The sequence below is a fragment of the Trichosurus vulpecula genome, chromosome 1 (assembly GCF_011100635.1).
Source record: "Trichosurus vulpecula isolate mTriVul1 chromosome 1, mTriVul1.pri, whole genome shotgun sequence".
Lineage (NCBI taxonomy): Eukaryota > Metazoa > Chordata > Mammalia > Diprotodontia > Phalangeridae > Trichosurus > Trichosurus vulpecula.
Window position 1 is genome coordinate 124,968,089 of NC_050573.1, and position 8,909 is coordinate 124,976,997.

At 35.5% G+C, this 8,909-nt stretch overlaps 1 pseudogene; it reads right to left on the reverse strand.

The window, feature by feature from the left end:
* Positions 1-3,037: 3,037 nt before the first annotated feature.
* Positions 3,038-4,733, reverse strand: LOC118834497 (annotated as a pseudogene).
* Positions 4,734-8,909: the final 4,176 nt, after the last annotated feature.

Genomic DNA, 8,909 nt, shown 5'->3' on the forward strand with positions numbered 1-8,909 from the left:
GAAGATCCCTTCTTAGAACTATTTTTGCTTGCCTATAACCTTCTAATTAATTTTCCTTTCAGTCTAAAACTTTCCACATATAATCCCAGGCCAATGGTAAGTTTTTCATTTTAAAAATATTTAAGGAAAAATTAGTGTAACTATTTGGGCTCGCATGAACAGGGGTCGATACAATTTCTTACCCTTGAAATATTCTTAGGGTAATGCACCTTGAAAATTTCAAATTTTTCACAAAGAGCTGAAAATCATTTCAGAATCTGCAGAACTTAAAACAAAGAACTGAAGCAGACTTATTTATTAAAAATTCACTCTTGTCCATGCATTGTATAATATTTCTACAAATGTTTGAATCCAGGGAGAAATGCTTTTTGCCCACATACATCTGAGCAATGCATGTTCTACAGCTTCAAAGATTGTACTACAAACAGGGATTTTCCAAATCAAGAAGACACACAATGTGGCCTAAAGAAATGAAACTGATGAAAGTCATAAATGTATTTCTTCAATTCAATCATGGTTTTTTGTTTGTTTATTTTTCCCCAGCACAAATAAACCAACTTTAATAGACTATTTTGTTCTTATATTGAGCCTTTCTCCAAAGAGCTCAAATGTTTTACAGACATTATATCTAATTAATCCCCACAACAATCCTGTGAGGTAAGAATGACTCCCAATTTACAGGTAGAGAGAGTGAAGAATAGGGAGGTTAAGTGACTTGCCCAAGATCACAAATTGAGTTACTGAAGAATCTGTTTCCCAGCTCCCAGCCCAAAATTCTATTCAAATTGCCTGATGAAGTCTTTCCAAAAAGTGTCATTAAGTAAAGGATTAAAAGTAATATTATGAAAGTGAGGTCTTTATAGTGCTGCCATCAAGGATATTAAAAAAAAAAAACTGATGGCCAGAAGCAATCAGGCCAATATACATACAGCTCCGATGGCCCTTTCTCCCAAGCTCATAGCTACTGTGTCTAATCATCTTCTAAATACAAGATTTATGAGACAGAGGCCATGTGACTCAAGAGTAGGACATTATATAGGATATTCACACTTTAAAGAGGATACACATAGAAATTTTGTTCCAATATACAAAATATGGGACTGCTATCCCACTGAATATTTACCTAGTTACACCACAGCAAATAGCCACCATGTACAGCTTAAGACAATCTTTCCCATTCTTATCTTAACCACAATCAACCAGAAAACTTTATAATGCTTTCTATATTAGCCACTTTTCTTGCATATTCTTTCCCCGCTCCAACAGTTTAGAGAATAAACTGTAGTTTCTGACATCAACTTCAACTTAGATTCAGTTATATTAGAAGTAAAAAGTAAATTTAGAATTATCACTCCCACAACCCCTATCCTCACAAATCACTTTATGAAATATAGTGTAGATGTTGTGAAGAAATGGAGAAAAAAATTGTATGACTATCACCAAACTCAATAAAAACGTTGTAACTTGCTAAAGTATGAAATATAACCTTGGTTTTCAATACATCTTAAATGTAAAATGTAAAAACAAACATTTGTTAGTTATCAACTCACATGACATTATGCAAAGGACTTCTTTCTTTCTGACACATACTGTGGCTTGACCCATGAAATAAGATGATTCAGCCTTCACTTTCTTCCTTTCCCCTGCACAGAGGGAGCTGTAGAAACACAGCTCTAAGTTCCAAGATAATTTGGTATAAGCCCTTATAATAAAAATCTCACTTCCATTTTCATGACTTTCTCTCATATGCGTGGTTTTTGTTTTCTTTCTTTCTTTTTTTGAAAAAATTCTCTCTGTAATGCCAGTAGGTTACACAGGCTATGTAAAATTTGTACAAAAAAATTCTAGCCAAGGTAAAGCTTTAGAAACTTTGCACCTTAAAAAACAATTTGTTAAAATACAGCTCTACTTTTCTCCTGTACATTTGTTTAAACAGCTCAGTTAATTCAGTGACCCAGCTAAAGATTCGTTCAGCTGAATGAATAGGTGAAGTCTTTTCCTGAGTTAAACGTAAATGCTAATTATAACAGCAAAGAAAACATTCTTTTTTACATATTTTAACGGTATTAATAAAATAATATTAGTAAAGCAAAAACAAATTATTCTCTGAATAGGGGTGACAAAGACCATTCAAAGCCTGATTGCTATTATTTGGAATATATATTCAATTAGTTTTCCATTAAGTTACGTTCAGTCACTTTCAGACAACATGCATGGAAAAATTTCAATTGCAAAAGTTTACATATATTTTACACTACACATTACCTGGTACTGCCATGATTTAAATAGTGTCTAAAGTTATTTTTAAAAAACCCAAAACAGAAAATTTTATACAAACAAAAAAAATAATTTCTGAAAATTCTCTGCAGTATTATTTACAAAACTGCAAAATGCTGGCTTTATCTTTTTTGAGTCCTAGACTATTCAAGAAAATTTTATATTGAAAGGATATACACTCAGCTAATCACCCAGACTGCTAAAGAGTGAGTGGATCATTTCACAAGTGAAGAAATTACATTCTGAAATCACTGTAACATGTAATGTCAAGTTTTCCAAGTGCAATCCTCAATGTTAGTATATAAAGAATAATATATCACCACTGTACCAGCATCTCTTTATGGTACACATTTCTTTTATTATTCCAATGTTGTAAGAAAAAATTCAGAGTTTTTTTAATCTTATCCACGTTGAATAGAAGAGATGATTTAGAAATTAAAATGAAAGGAAAAACTTTCGGCAGAGATACTAGTTACTCCCGGAAAAGAAAATTTACCTCCTCTTGGAGAATATCAGTTAAAGATATCAGTTAAGATATCTTAACTGATTTTAAATAGAATTAAAATTTATCCCTCAAAACAGTAAATTAAACACTTAAAAGGGTATAATTGACTAAAGCTAACAGAAGGATACTTAAAACTTATTGATAGAATCGTAGAGAATTCCTACAATATTTAGACTCTAGCAGATCCTAGTCAAATGAGTAAGAATAAAATGTAATTACAAAGCCAGTCTTTTCACTTGGGAAAGCAAAAAGCCACCTGTGACCTATTGTCCCCTACATATACATATACTGTGTATTTCTTCAGAGAAGCAAAACATACTTGCCTCCCTCACACTGGAGTTCATCATGTCAGTCTAGCATGTCAGAAAGGCAACTACAAGTGTTGGGCTCCAAATTACTCATGAAAAACCACAGAATATGCTCTCCACACTGAACATAAGCTAATTATGCAGTATATTCAGTATCTTCTTTTTAAATAATCAATACAATCTAGCACAGGTCCCTGTTCTTTCTAATGCACTCCAAAGGCTCTCAAATTTATGGGTGCAAATAACAAAGAAAAAATGCATATCAATTACTGGAAGGCTACTCTAACAAGAGAAGCTGGATTCTTTGATTTCAAATGCATGGAACTGTACAGACAGTGTGATACCTGAGCAAATAAATCATCTACCATGATATGAAGGGCTTGTTAATCTGTAGTCTTTGCTTGTGTGCAAAGTGCACTACTTCCCCCTGAGCTCGCTGAATTTCACTTTTCTTGAAAAATCAGCGCTTGATCCTTTCCAAAATAACCAAAGAAATGAGGCAGAAGGTATCTCTTCACCACAGTTCCCATTCAGTTCTGAGACTGTCTGATGTCCACCGGTAGAATTCTTCAATAGATTGTACATCTATTTTCTGTGCGATGTCATCATCAAACAATAGCCAAAAATGGTGACTATTGCAATGTAATGGCCTTGATTGGGACCACTTTCACAGTGAACCACAACAGCAACAAGGTTGTATATAGTGTCAGAATTGGTGACATCTCCTGAAATGTTAAAATGTCTAAGTTCTAAAGGAAAAAAAATACCTGACAATAAAGTTTCATGTATCAGTGAGGCTGATTTCATATATTTAAATCTCAAGTGCAGCCCAAAATCATGGGAATTTTTTTTAACTTTCATTTTTTTGTGTGCTTCCTGTATGCTGTGGCATACTTTTCAGTAATATTTGTATTCATTCACTGCATAGAGTTTCCATGTTGCTGAAACCCTAAATGGTGAGTAATTGATGTGTTTTGTGCCATATCAACAATTTCACAAGTAAGGTATCTGGTTTCATTAATTAATGTTCCTTGAAAGATCTCATGAACCCAAGTTGGGTCTGGTATGCTGTTGGTATTTTCACTGTTAACATTGACATTAGGTAGATAGCCATTTTGCTTTTCCTGTTTGCCCTCTTCTTGTGAAATATCAGCAATTGTGTTTAGTAGCTCATTCAAAAACTCATGTGCATCTTGCACAAGTTCATTTTCTTCTTTTTTTTTCATTTTCTTTTTCTTCTCGCAACTTTGTTATAAATTTCTTAGGCGTTTTCTTCTGAGTGGTTATACCAATGGTGGGGAACCTGCATCCTCAAGGCCACGTATGGCCCTCTAGGTCCTCAAATGTTGTCCTTTGACTGAATCCAAACTTCACAGAACAAATCTCCTTAATAAAAGGATTTGTTGTGAAAAACCTGAACTTAGTCAAGAGGGCACACCCAAGGACCTAGAAGGCCCCATGTGGCCTCAAGAATGCAGGTTCCCCACCCCTGGTCCATGCTGTGAAAGATGTCCACTAAACACCTAAGAAGATTTTCTTTCTTCCTAAGTTGACTCTCTTAAGCTAGAACTTTTTCCCAAAATGGACAGCACAAATAAAGTGCTCGAAGAACCAAATTGAAAGTAGCAGGTGTTTCCAAACATGATACAGATGGGAAGCAAATTTGGAGATTGTCATAGGATTTCCATCCACACTGTGCCATGTTCCACACAATCATTACAGCAGCAGCAGCTGCATCGGGCACTGAGCACCCAGCACAGGGGGAGGAGGAGCAGCCATCCTCACTGCCTGCTGCCCAACAGCCCCAGCCCTGCTGCCTGATTGAAAGACTGGTGGGGGTTGTTTATTTTTCTTCTAAAATAATCATTAGGTTTGAATATAAAAGAACTACTTTTAAAAAAAATCTTTAAATTAGTAACGTGGAAGTCAAAGTTTACTTTATTATTGTAATTCATGCATATGTATTAATATCCCACTTAGTTTTTCAACAGCTAAGTTAAATACAGAAGTTAATAGTTACTTCTGTTTTTGCTTGAATCACATTGCCTGTATATCCCATTCATATTGAGACTTTATATGAAATCATATAAATGTTACATTTAAAGTTCAATCACATGATACATTACCTTGAAAGAAAGGAAAAGGAAAATAAACAACTAAAATGAAAAATTGTAAAGGATTTTTTTTTGGTTCAGTGAAAAGGCACTAGACTTGGAGTCAGGAGGATCTGGGTTCAGATATCAATTCTGATACCTTCTTAGCTATGTGATCCTAAGCCAAGTCACTTGACTTCTCTGTACCTCAGTTTACCTATCCCTACAATGAAGTGGTTAGACTTAGTGGTCTCAGAGACCCCTTCAGACTCTAAATCAATTATCCCATGATTCTATGAACTCCTTTTTTAAAAATGCCAGTTTGTTATGAGGTCCCTAGTTCTCATTTTCTGGCACATTGGGAATACAATATTCTGCATCACTACCATCCACCCAGCTTTGTGTGAAAGACAATCATTTAATTACAACTTTAAAAAAATAATAAAGATTTGTCTCAGTCTTAATAGCCACACCAAAATACCATTTTTCACTCTCCTTTACTTCGTGAATTTATTCAATCAATTTCTATTCTTGTATGTCAAAATAGAATGTAAACATTAGAAAATATACTATGTGGATGCTTTATAATCAGGACCATAACTATACTGAGGCATTTTGGGGTGTTGAACTATTTGAGGCTGCATAGAGGCTTGAGTACAAGGTCCTCCTTTACCATTAATCACATTTTTGTGTTTCATGACTTTCTGAGGCCCCATTAATACAAGACTCTGTGGGTGGTCATTTAGAATATGTTGCTGGTGACTATGACTTCATACTTAGCTGTCTATTGTTCTATGACTTTACATTGTTTCAAGTCTCTACCACTGATTGGCTGGGCACTGGCAATTAAAGTTAGCAGGGGTCACTCTGTCCATATAGAAACTGAGGGATAAGCATTAAGATCTCTATTTCAATGCCTAAAGCAGAAATGTTAATATACTTGCCCAGGGTTTTATAGCAACTGTTAGAGAGATTACAAAGTACATAATCCTTATTCTCAGACTCTTGCTTCACAACCTTATTTTTCCCCCAAGCTGTTTTTTTATAATCTATTTTTTTATTCTTCACATCTTCCAAAAGCTGTACATACTAGAGAAAGGAATTCTGTTCAATAGCTTCTCTACAGTGTCAGAAATAGATTCTATTTTGCAGATCCACCCCCTCCACCGAAGAAATGGTGACCATCTTGCCTGTTGGAATAAGTTTCTATCAAAACTCTTGCTCTTGTCAAATTCTAATTGTTTTTCATCAGATTGAAACAAATAAAAAAACATTAAAAGACATTTGCCTTCCCTATTTCCCGAGATATGGAGTTTTGGAAGTACAGATTACAGTAATTGCAGCATATTAAGTACCTTATGTAAATTCGATTGTTCAAAATTTTAGCGAGTACCTTACACGTACAAAGTACAATACTAGGTCCATTGAGAAGTCTGTCCTCTGGGAGTTATAGTTTACTTGAATAAATAAGCTAGTCAACGTACACAAAGCCAAAACAAGAAAGTATGTGATTATTGTCATAGGAATGACATAGACTATAGGAGTCCATAGTCATTGAGTCCATAGTGAAGAGACCACTTTTAGGTTCTAGAAGGTAAGTGTGCAATTTCAGCTGAATTTTTCTCAGTCAATCAGCAAGCACTGATTAAGCCCTTCACGCTTAGTGCTTGGGATACCAAGAAAAGCAAAAGTGCAGTCTCTTACTTCAAGAGGCCCACATTCTGGTGGTGGAAACAATATGCAAATAACTATGTACATACACAAGATGTAGACGGCAGATAGAAGGTAATCTTAGAAGGAAGGCTTTTGTTTTTCAAGAGGCATACGTTGAAGTGAAGGACTAGAAAAAGTTTTAGGGTAACAGACTGGTATGAGAGATGATATTATTTTGCTCTATTTCTTTCTGTTTCTGTCACTACCTGCGTGACTTTGATTAAACACTTTGATCTCTCTGGGTCTCAATATTTTCATCCAAAAATAAGGATGTTGGACTAGAGATGACCTCCAGGATTTCTTCCAGATCTAACTCAAAGATTGTCTGATTCTATGGCTTGTGTGATGTTGACAATTCTGATAAAGCGTCCACGTTTACTCCTAGAACGAAAGGGTGGGGACTCCAGAATGAGTTCAAAATGATTGCTAATCATTTAGAGGATTGTTTTCCATCTGTCTTCCTTTGAGTACAGCTTACATTCATAGGGCCCCTTTCCCAAATGTGTGCCCCTCATATCATGCGACCTCCCCACCCCCAATTAGTGAAGAGGATCTGGATCCACAGGCTTTTGAAGTGGCTACAGGTATTGTGAATCATTAGAAGCATATGCCATAAAAACTGAAGACATTTTTCAAATCATTTAAATTATAATAATTAATTTAATATGCTTCATATGTTTAAACTATATTTAGTTGCATGCCATATGTTTTCTGACATGAAATGGAGTTCCAGATTTTTCTATTGCTTTTAAAAGACATTAGCCAACCTGGAATTCAGCCAGGACACCAAGAGTTAATCTGCTCACATTAGAGAAGTATGTCATCACAGTATCTTTAATAAGTATTAAGAGGTAAGGGACCTTGATTTTTCTTTCTTGCGATTCAATTAAAGCACCATCAGTCTATGTGTTTAGGCCCATGCTCTCTGTGGATTAGTGAGAGCTTTGTGGGTTGCCTGACATTTTACTTAAGTTCACAAAGCACTTTCCTGATAAGGAAACTGAGATTTAGAAACTCTTCTGTAGTTTCCAAGTGGTGGGAGTAGGATTTGAACCCTATGTCTTTCCTGAATCTAAATTTGGTGCTCCAGATCCAATGCTATAAGACCTCTACTTTGTGCTCTCTTGACAAAGTACAGCCAGATTGCCTTCAGTCTTATGTAGCATATCACTACCAAATTATATTTAATATGCCACTCTAATCATCTCACTCCACTACTCTAGTTGCTCCCTATTGCTAACCAAATAAAATCCACATTCCTTATCTTGCCTTGACCTCCCTCAATTTGAGTTTAACACATTTCTTTACTTTTAGCTCACATTACTCATACTAAACTTAGCCTCCATATAAGCTGAACTCATTGTTCTCCCCAAATATATCTCTCACTTTCTTATTCCTGGGTCTTCTGATTATTATATTCCCCTATAAACAGAATGCCTTCTCCCTCTCCCTCTTGAAATCCCACCTCCACCTATTGAAAATTTCATTGGGTCAATGTCCAACTCAAATTGCATCTCCTCCAAGAAGACTTCTGTTTTCTTTCACTTTTCCTTCCAAATACTCCATCGGTAGGAGATCTCACCCTCCTACAAATTTCCATAGCAATTTGTGCTTCTCTGTTATACTTGTCATATTTTATTTTAGAATATAGCCTTTTAGAGTTGGAAGAGAACTTAAATATAATCTTGTTCCCTTTTCATTTTTTTTGGAGGCGGGGAGGTGAGACAATCTGGGTTAAGTGACTTGCCCAAGGTTACACAGCTAGTAAGTGTCAAATGTCTGAGGCTCGATTTGAACTCAGGTCCTCCTGACTCCAGGGCCAGTGTTCTTTTCACTGCATCACCTCTCTTTTCATTTTCACAGAGGAAATGGAGGCCAGGCATTGTTGATATGTTCATTAATCAATTTTAAGATTCCTAAGGTTAAGGCTTATGTGTTATTTATCTTTGTATAAAGCATTAGCCCAACCTCAAATGGTGCTTTTGCCCTAGAAAGTAATCAGTACATATTTGC